The sequence below is a fragment of the Gorilla gorilla genome, chromosome X (genome assembly GCF_029281585.2).
Source record: "Gorilla gorilla gorilla isolate KB3781 chromosome X, NHGRI_mGorGor1-v2.1_pri, whole genome shotgun sequence".
NCBI lineage: Eukaryota > Metazoa > Chordata > Mammalia > Primates > Hominidae > Gorilla > Gorilla gorilla.
Genome location: NC_073247.2, coordinates 50,215,934 through 50,233,864, shown reverse-complemented (window position 1 = coordinate 50,233,864; position 17,931 = coordinate 50,215,934). Strand labels below are relative to the sequence as shown.

Sequence of the window (17,931 nt, the reverse complement as noted above, 5' to 3'; positions counted from 1 at the left end):
CATGTCTGTAATCCCAGCACTTTGGGGGGCCGAGGCGGAAGGATCACTTGAGCTCAGGATTTTGAGACCAGCCTGGGCAACAAAGTGAGTCTCCATCTCTACAAAAAATTAAAAAATTAGTCAGGCCTGGTGGTGCACACCTGTAGTCCCAGCTACTCAGGAGGCTGAGATAGGAGGATAGCTTGAGTCAAGGAAGTGAAGGCTGCAGTGAGCCATGATCATGCCGCTGCACTCCAGTCCAGGTGACAGACTGAGACCCTTTCTCAAAAAAAGAAAAAAGAAAAGCCCTCGAATTCCAGGGAACCAGCCCAAGGAACATCCAGTGCTTCTTTGGGTCCAGACACAATATAGGGGCTGCCCAGCCACCTTGATATAAGAGACACCAAGAGGACACTTACCCCATGTCCTGCAACCCAGGAAATGCTACTTTAGGGTTAGTCTTTGCCATAATTCAGGGATGACTAAGCTGGTAGAGTCACTCTCGCAGGTTTTCTGGAGGGCAGGCTCTTGGAGGTTCTGCAATGGGAATGCACCTTCCCTGCAACTCCACGGCTCTTGGTGGAGACCAAGGCAGACTGTTCCACTCCAGTGGGCTGCGTGTTCTGACACAGGTGAACAGGGGCTTCTGGAAGCACACGGGAGAGGCACCTACCCCAATAGGGCCTGCTGTGTCAGCTTGGGTTGACGCCTTTTCTAGAGGAGGTGACATCTGAGCAGGATGGTGAATGACGAGTAGGAGTTGACCAGAATAGTAGGGGGTGGTGAGGAGGCTGGAGCATGAGGGAAGTGGTGAGGGGAAGGGAGAGAAGGATGGACGGAGTGCTGGGACCACATTGTCCAGGCCTGTCAGGGAACTGGGATTGATGGTTTGATTGGTTTTCCCTTCCCTTTGTCCAGGAATCAGGAAATGCCTAGATTTTGGTGTGTGGGGGTGGGTGGGTACGGGGCTAAGAATATATATATACCAGGTGGCTGTGGAAAGAGAGAGGTGGGTGGGGGAAGGAGAAGAGGGAGGAGGAGGACAAAGAAGGGATAAGAGGAGGGAGAGAGGAAGGGGGGAAGAGAAAGGAGGAGAAAGAGAAGAAGAAGGGGGAAGACAAAAAAGAAAAAGAGGAAGGCCGGGCGCGATGGCTCATACCTGTAATCCCAGCACTTTGGAAGGCCGAGGCGGGTGGATCACCTGAGGTCAGGAGTTCGAGACCAGCCTGGCTGACACGGTGAAACCTCGTCTCTACTAAAAATATAGAAAATTAGCCAGGTGTAGTGGGGTGTGCCTGTAATCCCAGCTACTTGGGAGGCTGAGGTGGGAGAATCACTTGGACCCGGGAGGCAGAGGCTGCAGTGAGCCAAGATCGTGCCACAGCACTCCAGCCTGGGCAACAGAGTGAGATCCTGTCTCAAAAAAAAAAAAAAAAAAAAAAAGAACAGAAGGAGAAAGAGGGAAAGAGGAGGAAAAGCAAGAGAAGAATGAGAAAGTGGAGTAGGAGGAGAGAGGTAAAAGAAGAGGCTTCTAGGACAAAGGACTTTTTCATAATGTGGCCTTGAGCCAGCCTGGGCACCTTGACTAATCTGAAAGCCTTTGCTTTGGGGACCTTCCCTTGCCTGTTTATGTCCTGTAATTGCTCATTTATTCATCCATTCCATCCACAGGCACTTACTGTTTGGCCTCTATCTACTTCCTTATATGTTAACTTAAGGTTTTCTTTGCATGTTTTTTCACTTTAACAAATAGATATTGGGATACAGCGTAACAAATACAAGTGAATCTACTGGCCAATGGAACAGCGTATTTGAGATCTGCAGTCCAGTGTGTTCACTGCTGCATTTTCCTTCCCTCCCTCCTTCCATCAGCCCACCCACTCTCACTTAGCAAGTTTTGGCTTGAGAGCTTGCTCCGTGCCGGGAATAGGACGTGGCAGTTCATGTGCTCAGTATCAGCTAGGATTAGCTTTGGCTGAGAGTAACCAAAAAACCCCACATGACATTGGTATGTCCAAGATAGCATTCACTTTATCCCTCGTGTTCAGAAGGTCCAGATTTAGGCAGTGCCAGGAAGCTCTGGCATTGTACAGGGTTAGGGACACCGGCTCCTTGTTGTCTGCCAGGTATGGCTTCTATCATGGTTGAAAACCATGTCTCATCTACGTGCAGTGGCTCATACCTGTAATCCCAGCAGTTTGGGAGGCCAAGGTGGGAGGATCGTTTGAGCCCAGGGGTTCAAGACCAGCCTGGGCAACATTAGCGAGAGACTCCATCTCTAAAAAAAAATTAGCCAGGTGCGATGGCACATGCCTGTGGTCCAAGCTACTAGGGAGGCTGAGGTAGGAGGATCTTTTGAGCCCAGGAGGTCGAGGATACAGTGAACCATGGTCACACCACTGCATTCCGGCCTGGATGACAGAGCAGGATCCTGTCTCAAACAACAACAAATAAAATACCATATCTAGACTTTCTTTGACAGTCCTCCCAACCAGGTGGAGCCTAATTCTCCTCTGAATATGGACCAGACATTTCCAATGAATTGAATTAACCAGAGGTGATGCTGTGAGGCCAGGTTGGAAAAGGTGATATGGCTTTCACCTCTCTCTCTCTCTCACTCCTTCTCCCCCTCGCCCTCTCTCCCTCTCTCCCTCCCTCCCACATGTCTTTGAAGCACTGAACTGCCATTTAAGAATTTGGCTACCCTGAAGCTGCCATGTTAGAGAGAGATGCCCAAGGTATCCCAGATATTCTATTCTGCACAATCCACTCCCCACCCCTGCCAGTCTTCACAGCCCAGCTGCCAGACACCTGACTCTGCCCCGACACACATTTCTGCCCCTTCTGGAGCCTGCTAAGCCCACCACCCCACTTGGAGACAGCCTTCTTTTTTTTTTTCTTTTTTCTTTTTTTTTTTTGAGACGGAGTTTCATTCTCGCTCTGTTGCCCAGGCTGGAGTGCGGTGGCATGATCTCAGCTCACTGCAAGCTCCGCCTCCCAGGTTCACACCATTCTCCTGCCTCAGCCTCCCGAGTAGCTGGGACTACAGGCGCCCGCCACCACGCCCGGCTAATTTTTTGTATTTTTAGTAGGGATGGGGTATCACCGTGTTAGCCAGGATAGTCTCGATCTCCTGACCTCGTGATCCGCCCACCTTGGCCTCCCAAAGTGCTGGGATTACAGGCATGAGCCACCGCGCCCCTTCGGAGACAGCCTTCTTGAGGGTAGAGGTCTCCCTAGAGCCTGCAATGGGGCCCTCTGGGGTCCTGAGGACACCAACATGCCTGCTGCCTGGGTTGGCAGCTGCTCACCATCTTTGCACTATCTTCTTACTGACAGCCCCCAGGTGACTCAGAACGTGTGGTTGACATGGAGCCACTCAATTTCCTGCCTCGCCTCTCCTCTGGCCTCCTGGCTTGCAACCAAGTCTTCCTATCTGGGGGGTTGAGGGTGCTGTGGCTTCACACTGGCTTTCTCAGCTCCTCCCTCTCCTGCAGGGACTAGGTTGGCGGATCAAGGGAGGAGGAACAGTGGCCCACACCCCTTCCAGTGCAGTGGGAATGGCACTAGACTGGAGATCTAGGCTGTCATCCAGGCTCTGCCACTAACTGGCCCCTGAGACTTGGTAAATCCCTTTACCCCTGGTCACAGTTTTCTTATCTACAAAGCCTTCGTAGATTGAGGCTTTGTAATGCTCTAGTACAGTCATGTGTCACTTAATGAAGGGGATATGTTCTGAGAAATGTTTGGTTAGGGGATTTCGTCATTGTATGAACATCATAGCATATATTTCTATGAGCCTATGTGGTATAGCCTACTACACACTTAGGCTACATGGTATTGCCTATTGTTCCTAGGCTACAAACCTGTACAGCATGTACTGTACTGAATACTGCAGGTAATTGTTATACAGTGATATTTGTGTATCTAAACATATCTACACATAGAAAAGTTACAGTAAAAATACAGTATTATAATATTACGGGACCACTGTCGTATATACAATATGTTGTTGACTGGTATGTCATTATGTGGTGCATACTTGTATTTATTGAGTGTCCACACTATCCTGGGGTTAGGCTCTTTGGAGGATCCCAAAGAAATTATATCATTTAGTGATTTTTCCATTGTGAACCCAACCCAATTCAATATTAGCAAAAGGGGAAATTGATTGATTTATGTTACTGAATGGTCCAGAGGTAACCTACTTCAGGTATGGCTTCATCTAGGGCTTAAATGATGCCACCAGCACCCATTATCTGCTCTGTTTCCTCTGGATGGGTTTCATGGTTACACACAGTAGTGGTTCCCTGCCCCCACCCCCCAACCCCATCCAGATTCCTGGAACTTCCAGCCCCCATTCCTGCCACCTGCCCACCCAATTGTAGCTGCTCTACTCTAGAACTCACATGCTCTACAACCAAACCCAGCCCAGAAGAGAGACCCTGTGTTCCAGCATTCCCATCAAGAATCCTGATATTCACTCTGATTGGACCAATTTGGTCATGTGTATCTTCCCTTTTGAATTAAGCCAATCTGGTTGATCCCTAGAGCTGGGTGTGCAGCCAACTCCAGCTCCCTAAACTGCCTGGCTGGGAGAGGGAGGAAATAGATACTGGCCACTTGTGTGTGTGTGTGTGTGTGTGTGTGTGTGCGCGTGTGTGTGTGTGTTAGGATGCGGGTGGCTTATTCTCAAAGATCTTACTCAGAAAGGAGGCTGAGGCAGGAGGATCACTTGAGCCCAGGAGGTCAAGGCTGCCATGAGGTGTGAATGTGTCATTACACTCCAGCCTGGTCAACAGAGAAAGACACTGTCTCAAAAAAAAAAAAAAAAAAAAAAAGCGAATTTATGATTTACACTCAGGATGCAGAAAGCATGACTTGAATGATCCTTCCTTGTGAAATTTGACAAAGGGAAAACTCCATGTGAGTTCAGGGGACAGGGAGGGCTTCTTGCAGAGGCAAGACTTGGATGCTGAGGAGAATTTAGGCAGAAAGAAGCCTGGGGTTGGGGTAGACGAGGACCTTTTTATGTGTGATCTGCAACCCTGCAGCTTCTCCCAGTCCCAGCACTATATCAATTGCAGTTTGAATAGGTTGTAATTGTGGAAACAAAGGAAAAACCCTGTAGTGGTCTTATGTTCTGAATTGCATACCCTGAAAATTCATATGTTGAAGTCCTAACCCCTCAGTGCCCCAGAATGTGACAGTATTTGGAAATGGGGTCTTTAAAGTGGTAATTAAGTTAAAATGAGGTCATATGGGTAAGCCCTAATCCAATATGGCTGGTGTCTTTATAAGAAGAGGAAATTAGGACACAGACACACACAGAGGGAAGACTGTGAAGATATACAGCCGGAAGACAGCCATCTACAAGCCAAAGAGAGAGGCCTCAGAAGGAACCAACCCTGCTGGCACCTTGATCTCAGACTTCCAGCCTCCAGAACTGTGAGAAGATAAAATTCCATTGTTTAAGCCCCCCAGTGCATGATACTTTGTTACAGGCAAAGCCCTGGGAAGCTGGTTTTCAAAAGTGACCGTGAACCCCACCTTTCTTTGCCCCTTCCTGGGAGGCTGACTCTGCTCCTCACACAGACCGGCTATGCTCCCAGCAGGATGCCATGGTGAGGGGGTCTCTCCTACCCCCACCCCCGGTTATCCCATAGCTGACACCTTAACTGCAGGGGCTTCACCAGCAAAGCCCTCTTAGATACTGAAAAGTCATCTTCATCCTGAAGTTCCTTTTGGTCACTTGCTTCCCACTGTCTCTAAGAATTAAACCCTTGCCATCTCCTCGCAGTGTATACTTTGGCAGAAGATGAAGCCAGATTCAGTTGTTTTTCTTGAAATAGGAGATGGAATTTTCCCCAATGTAAAAATAATGGTGCCCAATTCTTGTGGGAGGTGGACGGGGCTGGCGCTGGCACTGCAGGTCTTCCTTTCCCTCAGAAATAGCCCCACAATGGCCTCATTTTCTAAAACTTGCAGCTCAGCAAGTACTTCAGCCTTTAGCAAGAAGAATCCACTCTGCTCAAGTTGAAAAGTGAGAGATCCATTTGTCAATGTAGGCAAGCAAGCACTCAAGTAGTGGAAATTGAAGAGTTCCCCCAGTGCCCGTCCACCGGCCTTGGGGTTCAGGCATATCACCTCGATGGATTCATGGTCAGAGACAGAGATGTACATGTGGGCTTTAGCTTCTCCTACACCTGATGGGGACGTTGAATAAAAAAGTGGGATATGGGGGTGCGGAAGGTAGATGGTGTTGGCAAGTAGCAAGTTTGGACGGGGAGGGGAGGAGCCCTGAGAAGCCAGGGACAGTTGAAGGGACTGGGGACAGGCAGGAAAAGGCCTGGAGGGAAGGGAAGCATTTTTCTCATTGGCCACAGACAAGGTGATCCGAAGACCCTGGATGTGAGCAGGTTTTTTTTTTTTTTTTTTTTTTTTGAGATGGAGTTTTGCTCTGTCGCCCAGGCTGGAGTGCAGTGCGCATGATCACGGCTCACTGCAACCTCCGCCTCCCGGGTTCAAGCAATTCTCCTGCCTCAGCCTCCCGAGTAGCTGGGACTACAGGCACGTGCAACCACATCCGGCTAGTTTTTGTATTTTTAGTAGAGACGGTTTCACCATGTTGGCCAGGCTGGTCTCGAACTCCTGACCTCAGGTGATCCACCTGCCTTGGTCTCCTAAAGTGCTGGGATTACAGGCGAGAGCCACCGCGCCTGGCCAGCAGGTCTTAATAGACTTGACCCTCATATAACAAGCCCTGCCGCCCTCCCCACAAGATCTCAGAGCAGACTTCAAGCCGACATATCTTGCCTTAAAATAACAGAGGAGGCCCAGGCTGTCTTTTGCCCTCATCCTGGGAGAAGGATCTGTAAGAACTAATTTTTTAACAGAGTGATTAAAGGTAAACAAATCAGCCTGTTTGGGGGGTGGGGGTGGGGGAGGAAAAGGACAGTGAGAGCTTATGGGTAGTGGGGTGATTGTGAGTTGCTCTCTTTACAATGGGAACCGGAAAGATAATCTTTCTGGAGCATTGAGGGCTCCAGTTAGAATCTTCCTTCCCTGACAAGGGGTTTCCTTCCATTGTTGTGTGGTCTTGAGGCCCCCTTCCTTTGCTCTTGGGGGCAGGCAGTAACAGTGAAGGATACGTACCAAGGGTTGAAGAGTTGGAGGGGCTGAGCTGGAGATCTGGAGGAGGAGCCCTGGGCTTCACAGCCATCATGGGGGCAGGGGAAGCTGCAGGGCCTCTGAGAGGCATCTTTGAGATTTGGGGGCTCCTACCCTTCCTAACCCCTGCCCACTCTCACTCCCCAGCGTCTCTGCACATTTCCAAAGACCTCATTCAGACCCCGCTGCTCCTCCCTCCCTTCTTTCTTCCCCCTTCCTCTCTCCCTCCACCTCCTCTCCTCCCACCTCCTGCCTCTCCTGGTCCTGCCACTTCCTTGTTTATCCTACAGTCTGATGAGGGGAGAGAGCTGCCTGCCTCAGGAATAAGTTTCCTGGTAAATTAGCTGCCAGGATTGAAAACCATTTTGATTCTGCCCATTATTAAGTATTGTTATTTCTGCTGTTCATTACCAGCTTGTTTCCTTGATCAACTCTTGGGAACAAAGGCTCTTCAAAGCATTTCCCACAGGGGAACCTGTGTGGCCATCACCACTGTGCCCCAGTCTAAAGTAACCCGCATTGACCACCGCGCCACGTGGAGCTCTTCAGGGCCCAAGCAAGGAGCAAGGTCTTTTCCTTGCTGGCTTGGGAGAAGGCACAGGGCAGGCCAGATGATGCCAGGCTGAGGGCCTCCCACCCTCCACCTCGACACCCTCCCAAGGCTGCCACCCTGTCTAGAGAAGCCACACTAGGAAACCCATTCTTACTGGTTTTTTTTAGGTGGGGGAGGGGCTGAGAAAATAACTTTATTTCATTGTGGGGAGCGGGCAGACATCCAGCCTCAGAACTTCTGGAACTGCTTCTTGGTGCCCGGTGGTCTTGGTGACCTTGAGCACGTTGAAGCGTACCATCTTGCTCAGGGGCCAGCACTCGCCCACTGTGATGATGTCGCTGATCTGGATGTCCCTGAAGCAGGGGGACAGGTTTACAGACATGTTCTTGTGGTGCTTCTCAAGGTGGTTGTACTTGCAGATGTAGTGGAGATAGTCTCGGCAGATGACAGTCCTCTGCATCTTCATCTTGGTCACCATGCCAAAGAGGATCCGCCCTCGAATGGAGGCATTACCAGTGAAGGGGCATTTCTTGTCAATGTAGGTGCCCTCAATCGCCTCTTCAGGTGTCTTGAAGCCCAGATTGATGTTCTGTAGTACTGCAGGAGCTTCTCCTTGCCAGTTTCTCCCAGCAGGAGCTTCTTCTTGTTTTGAAAGATGGTCGGCTGCTTTTGGTAGGCTCACTCCGTCTGCAATTCATACTCAGATCTAAGCCCGGGGTTATTTCAATTTATATGCTCTAGAAGGCCTCCCAGGGCCTGCAGAATTCATCCTCTAAACCAGAATCACCCCTCTCACACCCCAGACACCTTTCAGCGAGGATCATTCTCCAAGACCCAAGGTCACCCACCCAGGATTCACTCCTTATGTAACTCATAAGGATTCAGAATTAAATACCAAAACCGCAGGCTCCTTGGATTTGCCCTTAGGAGTCAGTTTCCACAGGATTAACCCTTAAGACTGGAGAACTCCAAAAATACCTTCTTAAACGTGGATTTTAAGACGGTAACTCCTAAAATGCTGGAGCCTCCACTAAAGTGCGGAGCCCCCAGGATTTAGGAAGCACTCATCTAGATACACCCAAAAGCATGCACCCTCCGCCCCAGTTAATCCCTAGGAAATCACCAACGCCTGGAATTAACTCCCGAAATTGGACGCTGGGCCCTGCCCTCCCAGACGTGCCCCTGAGGCCCGGGGCGGACCCCGCAGCCTGGGCTCCAGCCCCAAGCCTGCACCTGAATTCCATTCTTACTTTTAATGTTGTACTTGAAAAACAGTTAAGCTATAAGCACAGTAAAGTCCACCAATCTTAAGTGTACAAGTCTATGACTCTTTACATATGTGCAGACCCACAGTCACCCAGGTTAACATAGAGACTATTTCTAGCACCTGTCCCAGAAGCTCCCTTGTGTCCTCTCCCACTTTCTATCCCCCCAAAGGTAAGCATTATTTTGACTTGTAACAACATAGACTTGATTTGTCTGTTTTTTTGGAGACAGGGTCACCTGGGCTGGAGTGCAGTGGTGTGGTGCAATCGCAACTCACTGCAGCCTCGACTTTCTGGGCTCAAGCCATCCTCCTGCCTGACTCTCCTGAGTAGCTGGGACTACAGACTCGTGCCACCATGCCTGGCTAATTTTTTTTTTTTTTTTTAATAGAGACACAGTCTCACTATGTTGCCCAAGCTGGTCTCAAACTCCTGGGCTCAGGTGATCCTTCCATCTTGGCCTCCCAAAGTGCTGGGATTATAGGTGTGAACCATCGCGCCCAGCTGATTTATCTGTTTTTGAACCTCAAATAAATAGAATAATACAACACATATTCTCGTGAATTTGGTTTCTTTTGCTCAATATCATCTGGGATATTCATCCATGTTGTTATATGTAGCAGTAATTTGTTCTTTTTCAATGCTGTATAGTGTGTTATTGTATGAGTATACCATGATTAGTTTATCTGCTCTCCCGTTGACAGGCATTTAGGTTGTTTCCAGTTTCAGGCTGTTGTGAATAAAGCTGCTACGTGCATTTGCATGCAGGGCTTTTGGTGCACACAAGCACTTGTTTCTCTCGCTGTATATCTTGGAATACAATTGCTGGGTCATAGGATATTCAATAAAGCCATGCCTGATTTCTCAAAGAGCAAGCAAAAAGAGGGCAATGGTCTGAAAGATAAATGATGATATTTCGGTCATTATGTGGGAGGGGAGATGCTTTTACTCGTGTGTGTGGTAGGTGGTTACAAATATGGCCCCCAAATGAGTTATACCTCCTGATATCCACATCCATGGGTAGTCCCTTCTCATGTTGAGTTTAGCCTCATGACTTTCTTTGGCCAATGGAACATCAGCAATGGCATGTAAAAGAAGAACATCACAAAAGCACGATGCAAGCATGATTTGACAAGCACTTGAGTGTTGAGGCTTGCCTACTGCTATAGTCTGAACGTTGGTGCCCCTCCAAAATTCATATGTTGAAACTGAATCCCCAGTGTGATGGTATTAAGAGGTGGGGTATTTGGGAGGTGATTAGGTCACAAAGGTTCCACTCCCATAAATGGGATGAGTGCTTTTATAAAAGAGGCTTGAGGGAGCCTGTTTGTCCCTTCTGCCACGTGAGGACTCAGGGTAAAGGCACTATCTATGAAGCAGAGAGCCCTCACCAGACATGGAATCTGCTGATGCCTTGATCTTGGACTTCCCAGCCTCTAGAACTGCGACCACTAAATTTCTGTTGTTTGTAAATTACCCAGTCTAAGGGATTTTGTTATAGAAACCAGAACAGACTAAGTCAGTACTACCGTTACCAACCAACGTGTCCTTTCAGGCATCACTTCCACTCTTTGAGCCCTCTTCCTTTGTTGCACCCATACATGGGGGCAATTATAGTGGTCCTGACTTCACAGAGCAGTTGTTAGACTTCTGAATAATGCTGGTGAAAGCTGTTTGAGCCGGGTAAAGCATTGTGCAAGTGCAAGGCAATGTGGTGCTGTTATCTATAGGAACTGCCATCGACAGGAATTGTTTTACTTTGGGGTAATGGGTTTTGAGTTTTTCCAGGTTGCTTTGCTTTCTGGTCTCTCTCCTTAGCAGTCCACATAAATTTGGAGTGTTCAGGAGCGACAGTGGTCTCTGGAAGCTTTTTCTCACTATCTCCATCTACAGGGGCTATTGTCTTTACACGAAGCTAGTGGCTTGTTTCAGGAAGAACAGTTTGAGAGTTGGTCGCCTTCCCACATGAAACTGAATCATATTTGTATGTACCACCAAAGCTGCTTTTACATTCAATTTCCTCATGTGTGGAACCAGCGGTGGGTTCTTAATTGACTGCCTGAGGGCAGGCTTTAGGAGGCTTTGTGATTATGTGTAAAGTTCTGTGGAAGTGAGTGCACGCATGTGGACATACCCTATGTGTCCACACATGTGTCTGTCTTGTTCTGTGAAGAGAGGCCTTAGGGTCCATCAGATCATCACAAGTGGACTCTGGGAGATTAAAAACCTTCAGGATTAGGTCTTCAATGTGAGACAGGGATTTTATGACACCAGCAAGAAGCTCTTGGTGTTAAGAACTATTGTTTTAAAAAGGAAAACGACCCAATGTAGCTACTACAGCTAGACTCACAGCGATGCAGAAGTGTCAGCAGGTGTGTGCAAGGCTATGTCCCTGTCGGAATGGATGTTCCTCCCTCCTGGCGGATCCAGGTGTGGGGACTTCACGCCAAGCTGGAGATGTGTTTTGGTAAAAAGGTAGTTGCACTCCCGTGTTATGTTGAAAAGTATAGACACTACAGAGGGAGGATTATTTTATTCCCTTTTTTCTTTCTTTCAAAGACTCAGTTTCCCCTCCCTTTTTAAGGTACAAACACCAACCTCACATTAGAGGCAGAAGCGTTGAGCATTCAAAGTTAAACTGGGAATTTTGACTCAATGAACCTTGACAAACAAACAGCTCCAATGGAACTCTTCCAACAATGGCTGCTCTTTTACTTTTATTTTTATTTTTTAAAGTAATGCCAGTGATGGAAGGGGGCGTGTGAAATTAAACAAATGATTTCTCAGTAAACGCTTTGCTGAGAATTATCTATCAGGGGCAACCCACACACTATCTATAATAAAGAGGATAGATTTAGGGACCGAGTTCCTCGGCATTCTTTGGAGTCCCTGCTCACAGTATGAGCCTGTGAATGCAGAAACAGAATAGACTTGTGCAGCGGCGTTGACTCTGGGTTGCATAACATGAGGGAGATTGGGCTGATCAAGCGCGCATAACTGATCCTGCAGAGAGATGCTGCTTGGTGATTGTTGTGGCGGAGAAAGAATTTTATCCTGAGATGAATGGTGCTTCCCTATTCAGGGACTGTTCCACCTGGGGGTGGGGGCATTTGGAAATAGGGGTGCATTTTTGGCTGTCACAATGACTAGAGGGTGCTACTGGAGTTTAGCAGGCAGGGGGCCAAGGACACTTAACATCCAACAATGGGGGAGGGACTGTCCCACACAATGGGGATTTGTCCAGGCCCAAATATGAATAGTGCTCCCATTGACAAACATGGCTCATCGCTGCAAAGAAAGTTCCAGGTGTCTTTTCTAAAGAACCAATTGGTTCATTAGAGACTAAGAATGGTTTTTCAAGGTGACCCAAGGGATTGGGTCAGGGATTACTTAGCATAAGAGAGCTGGTGAACTTATCGAAATCCTTTGCATCCTGCAGCCCAACAAGGCTGGAGAGGAGATGCCCGGGCACCTGCTTTAGGTCTGGCAGAGGCCACCTGGAGGGAGATGTGAGGGTCAAAGGGGAGGGGAGGGTTGTGTTGCTGGGTAAGGCAGCCAGTTACCACAAATGGAGAGTGAGAAACAGGGCCCACGGGTGGCAATGGCCCCCCCAAAAGTGACACAGCTGGAAAGTCAGAGGAGCGTGAATGCCCATGACAGGGGATTTAGTATGGGGCACAATCAAGGGGTTGCCCCAGAGGAAAAGGCAGAGGAGACCTTTCTGGAGGCCAGGCGGGCCTTGACTAGACAGAAAAGGGGTCTGCTGCTGACTTTATTCTCTTCCACCCCCTGCTTCCTCATGGGAAGAACCTGGCCTCTGGCTCCGCTGGTACCCTGGGGGAGCCCAGGGCAGTGAGGAGGACTTGGCAAAGCCGCAAGCACCTTGCCATGATCCTGTCCCCTCCTGGCTGTGGGAGTTGCCTCTGGAAAGTGGGTCCTCCATGCGTAGGAGGCACCAGGGCATCCCGAAAGCTGCACCATTTAGCCATCCCACAAAAGGAGAGGCAAGAGGATGTTGCAAGCCCAGCCAACTGTCATTGTCTGCTTCCTGCTCATCCTGTGTCCCACAGCTCTGTGGCTGGGCCAGGCTAAGGGACTTTAAAAGCAGGTATTGAGGTCAGCCCTTAGCCAGCGTTTTGTCTTCTGCTAATCTGTGGTTTGCAAGGCAAAGGCGGGAGATGACAGTGGCAGGGACAGATCTCAAGCGCCTGCAGAGGGAGAGGGAGCTGACTTTCCACAGGGGCTGGGGGAGGGGACCTGGCCCAGCTGCTGACATTTTTACAAAACAAATAAGTGTGAGGCTGTGCTGGTGACCTCAGTGTGATGGAAAAAGATGGTCAGCGGCGTGTCTGCCGGAAATGGCGTGTTTCTCAGCCCACCTGTTAGGAAGCAGAAAGGCAGATGTTGAGTCATATCATTCCAGCAAACAGTTATCAAGTGCCGACTGCATGCCTGGCATGGCCCCGTGCATTTGATGTGGGTTAGCATATTTAATCCTCCCAGCCATCCCAGATGGAGGGCTCCAGTATGGTTTCCAGTTCAGAGATGAGGAAACTGAGGCAGAGGTGTTGGTTTCCCCATCCAAGGCTGGACAGCTAAGAAGTGGTGGGAAAGGGGTGTGAATCCTGGCACGCTGGCCCCAGAGTCTGTGGCGTGAGCACCAGCACCCAGGCTGGCTGCCAGGAGCCTCAAAACAGGTCCTGTGAAGGAGGATTTTTGTGTACCTTGTGTGTGTGCGTGTGCCCACGCAATTGTGTTTTGGCCTGTGTTCCAGTTATCTATTGCTGCATAATGAATCACTCCAAAACGTAGTGACAAAAAACACGACTACCATGTTATTATTATCTCTCACTCTTCTGGGGGTTGACTGCTCTTAGCTAGTTTTTTTTTCTCTCTGTCTCTGTTTTTGTCTGTCTGTATCTTTGTCTCTCTCTCTCTCTCTTTCTCTGTCTCATACAGTTGCCTCCAGACTATACCTGGGGCTGAAGTCATATATTTTTTAAACTTTTATTTTTATTTTTTAATTTTTTTTTGAGAAGGAGTCTCACTCTGTCACCCAGGTTGGAGTGCAATGGTGTGATCCCGGCTCACTGCAACCTCCACCTCCTGGGTTCAAGCTATTCACCTGCCTCAGCCTCTCTAGTAGCTGGGATTACAGGCACCCACCACCACGCCCAGCCAATTTTTGTATTTTTAGTAGAGATGGAGTTTCGCCGTGTTGGCCAGGCTGGTCTTGAACTCCTGGCCTCAAGTGATCCACCTGCCTTGGCCTCCTTAAGTGCTGGGATTACAGGTGTAAGCAACTGCACCTGGCTTCTTTCTTTCTTTCTTTCTTTCTTTCTTTCTTTCTTTCTTTCTTTCTTTCTTTCTTTCTCTCTCTCTCTCTCTTTCTCTCTTTCCTTCCTTCCTTCCTTCTTTTTTATTTTATTTTATTTTTTTTTTTTTTGAGACAGAGTCTCCCTCTGTCGCCCAGGCTAGAGTGCAGTGGCGTGATCTTGGCTCATTGCAGCTCCCACCTCCTGGGTTCAAGCGATTCTCCTGCCTCAGCCTCTCGAGTAGCTGGGACTACAGGCACCTGCCACCATGCCCAGCTAATTTTTGTATTTTTAGTAGAGACGGGGTTTCGCCATGTTGGCCAGGCTGGTCGTCTCAAACTCCTGACCTCAAGTGATCCGCCCGCCTCTGCCTCCCAAAGTGCTAGAATTACAGGCATGAACCACTGCACCCGGCCTTTTTCTTTTATTATTTTTAAATCTGCGAGGGCCTCAACTCTCTGTGAATGAAGCCCAAATTTATTCTGGAGTCACTTCCATTGACAATAAGACTCTAAATGAGTAAGGACACAGAGCCTTGCCTAATGGCCTCTGTTCTGCCCCCATCAGAGTTTCCCTGCTGGGCCAGGCATTGAACTGGGACTTGGGGATACACAACTCCTGCTCCTGGGCAAGACAGCAACTACCAGCCACGGGAACAACATTCTTCCAAACCCCTGTCCTGCAGAAATGTTGCCTCTGGTTTCTATAAGCTTTACCGGGAGGAGGCCCTAAGCACAGGCAGGGAGACAGTGGGATTATCAGACGTTGAGAGGGTCATGGCCCTGAACTGTTCTCCCCATTCCTGGTGTGAACCTGGCCTTGTCTTTCTTGGTACTTCATTGCTATGGGTTGAACTGTGCCCCACACCCCATTCATCTATCGAAGCCCTAACTCCCAGGACCTCAGAATGTGGCTATATTTAGAGTTAGGGCCTTTAAAGAGGTGATTAAGTTAAAATGAGGCCATTAGGGTGGGCTTAATCCAATACAACTGGTGTCCCTAGAAGAAAATTTGGACCCACTAGAGACACTGGCAGGGTATACGCATAGAGGAAAGACCGTGTGAAGACACAGCAATAAGGTGGCCGTGTGCAAGCCAAGGAGAGAGGCCTCAGGGGAAACCAAACCTTGATCTTGGACTTCCAGCCATCAGAACTGTGAGAACATAAATATCTGTTGTTTAAGCCACTCAGCCTGTGGTCTTTTGTTGCAGCAGCCTGAGGAGACTGATACATTCGTCCTGCATCCCTGTGACAGAATCTTCCTTTAGGTGAGGTGACCAAGGTGGGCCCAGGCCTCCAGAAGTCACTTCCTAATTACCTAGGAAGGGGAGGGAGAACCTCTCCCCATCCTGTCCTGGCAGCACAGAAGGCTGCTTTGATTTGATTAACTGATGGTCACCCACGGGACCCTGGACTTGCCAGTGAAGGGTCAGCTCAGGATAGGCAGGAGGCTGGCACAAAGTGTCAGCCTCTCTGGGAGCAGGCGAACACCAGGCAGCCCTCAGCCTGGCCCCAGAGGGGCTGTGGTCTGTGGGTGTCCCCAGGCCTTGTCTGACTCACACAGCTCCCTAAATGTCCCAGGTCTGCCCCTGGGGGTGTGCAGTTTGGCTCCAGCTCTGTCAACACTCTGGAGTTGATGTAGGTACTGAGTGACTGGAAAAGCAGCCCTGACTGCAGCCACCCAAAGCCCAGCCCACTCCTGGGTGCAGGGCGGGCAGCCCTTCCTCCTCCCTGGACTCTGTTTCCACCGCACATGAATCCTGGGCCCGCCTGGCCCTGACGCATTTTTTATTTTGCTATCTATATTCTTTCCATTGTCCTGATGTGAATAATTTAAACTGACATAGAAAGAAAGGGCAGGCCTTGCTACAAAACGGAGGCTGTCAACTCCCCGAACCTCCATTTCTTTTCGCCTCCTGTGCTCATCTCTTCCCTGTTCTGTTCGATTTGCCTCGTTCTAGAACCTTTCTCTAGTGCTCTCTTTTTTTTTTGTTTTTTTGTTTTTTTTTGAGAAAGAGTCTCACTGTGTCACCCAGGCTGGAGTGCAGTGGCATGACCTCGGTTCACCGCAACCTCTGCCTCACGGGTTCAAGTGATTCTCCTGCCTTAGCCTCCCGAGTAGCTGGGATTACAGGCACACACCACTATACCTGGCTAATTTTTATATTTTTAGTAGAGACAGGGTTTCACCATGCTGGGCAGGCTGGTCTCAAACTCCTGACCTCAGGTGATCCGCCCACCTCGGCCTCCCAAAGTGCTGGGATTACAGGCATGAGCCACCGTGCCCGGCCTCTAGTGCTCTCTAGCTCCACACACATGCATGCATGCACATGAACACGCCACACACGTGCACACACACACCCTTCTCCCCCTCCCCCCAGGTGTCAGTGAGCAGAGTGTGTGTGACATTGTGTGTCTGTCTCTGGGATACAGTTTCTCTCTCTTGGTGTGAATTGCCTGTCTCGTCTGCATTTCTCATTCTGTTTCTCATCTCCCTACTTTCCTTTGCCTCTCTCTGCTGTTTGCATATGTGAGGGAAAGAGCTGCTTCATTTGTGAAGTGGCCTTATTCCATGGCCTCATTATGCAATCACACAGCATGGAGCTCTCTTGGGGGTTAAGTGGGGAAGGCAGAAGACAGGGCCAGGGAGAATTCATCATCTTTCCCCCGGAAAGCTGTGCATTTTCAGAAGATATAAGGGACAAGTTTGGGGTTCACAGACCCTCAGGGGCTTTTGTGCATCACCTGGACCTTCTGTGATCGGTACATGGAGCTGCAGCTGGCCACTGGCGTTGTCTGGAGAGCAGCCCTGGCCTCTCTCAGCCTTGAACCAGGAAGCAGGCTTTATTTGTCAGGAGAGGGCATAGCCAGGATTTCCTGAAGGTTCTGGCCTCCAGCCTGCAACCCGGCACTGTCCAATAGAAATATAATGCAAGCCACAAATGTGAGCCACATATGTATTAATAATTTTAATGTTCGAGAAGCCACATTAAAAAGGTAAAAAGGAACAGGTGAAATTGACTTAATAATGTATTTTGATCAACCCGATGTATCTAAAATATTATCATTTCAATATGAAACCAGGAAAAAATTATTGACAAGGTATTTGACATTCTTTTCTTGGAACTAAATCTTCAAAGTCCCGTGTGCATTCTATGCTGGCAGAGGATCTCAATTTGGCCGGGCCACATTTCAAGTGTTCAGTAGAAACATGTGGCTAGTGGCCCCTGTCCTGGACAGCACAGGCCCAGTCTACCAAGCCTGAGGTCTGGAAGTTCTGTTTCGGCTGTCTAAATGGCAGCAATACAAGCGCATCCTCAGTGTGTATGTCTGATGGGAAGACGATGAGGTGATGTGCGGGAAGTTCACTGAGCCATTATTCTCCCATTACCATCATTAGCAGTAATCATCATTAATGCACTGGCATGGCCCACGTCCGGCCCTGTTGCTGCTTGCTTCCAGTTCACGCGGCATTCTGTGCCGGGGAATTGCTGACCCAGATTCTGTTTTGTTGAGGGGGCAGAGGGAGTTGAGGGTGCAGTTTCCAGGTGCTCTAGGCCTGCCTCCCGGCTGAGACCCCACCTACTAGGTGTGTGCTCCTCCCCTTTCTTTAGGTACCAGGCACCCCTCCAGCTTCTATATATAGCA

At 49.1% G+C, this 17,931-nt stretch overlaps 1 pseudogene; it reads right to left on the bottom strand.

Moving 5' to 3' along the window:
- Positions 1-7,890: 7,890 nt before the first annotated feature.
- LOC101130164 (small ribosomal subunit protein uS17-like) lies at positions 7,891-12,931 on the bottom strand (annotated as a pseudogene).
- Positions 12,932-17,931: the final 5,000 nt, after the last annotated feature.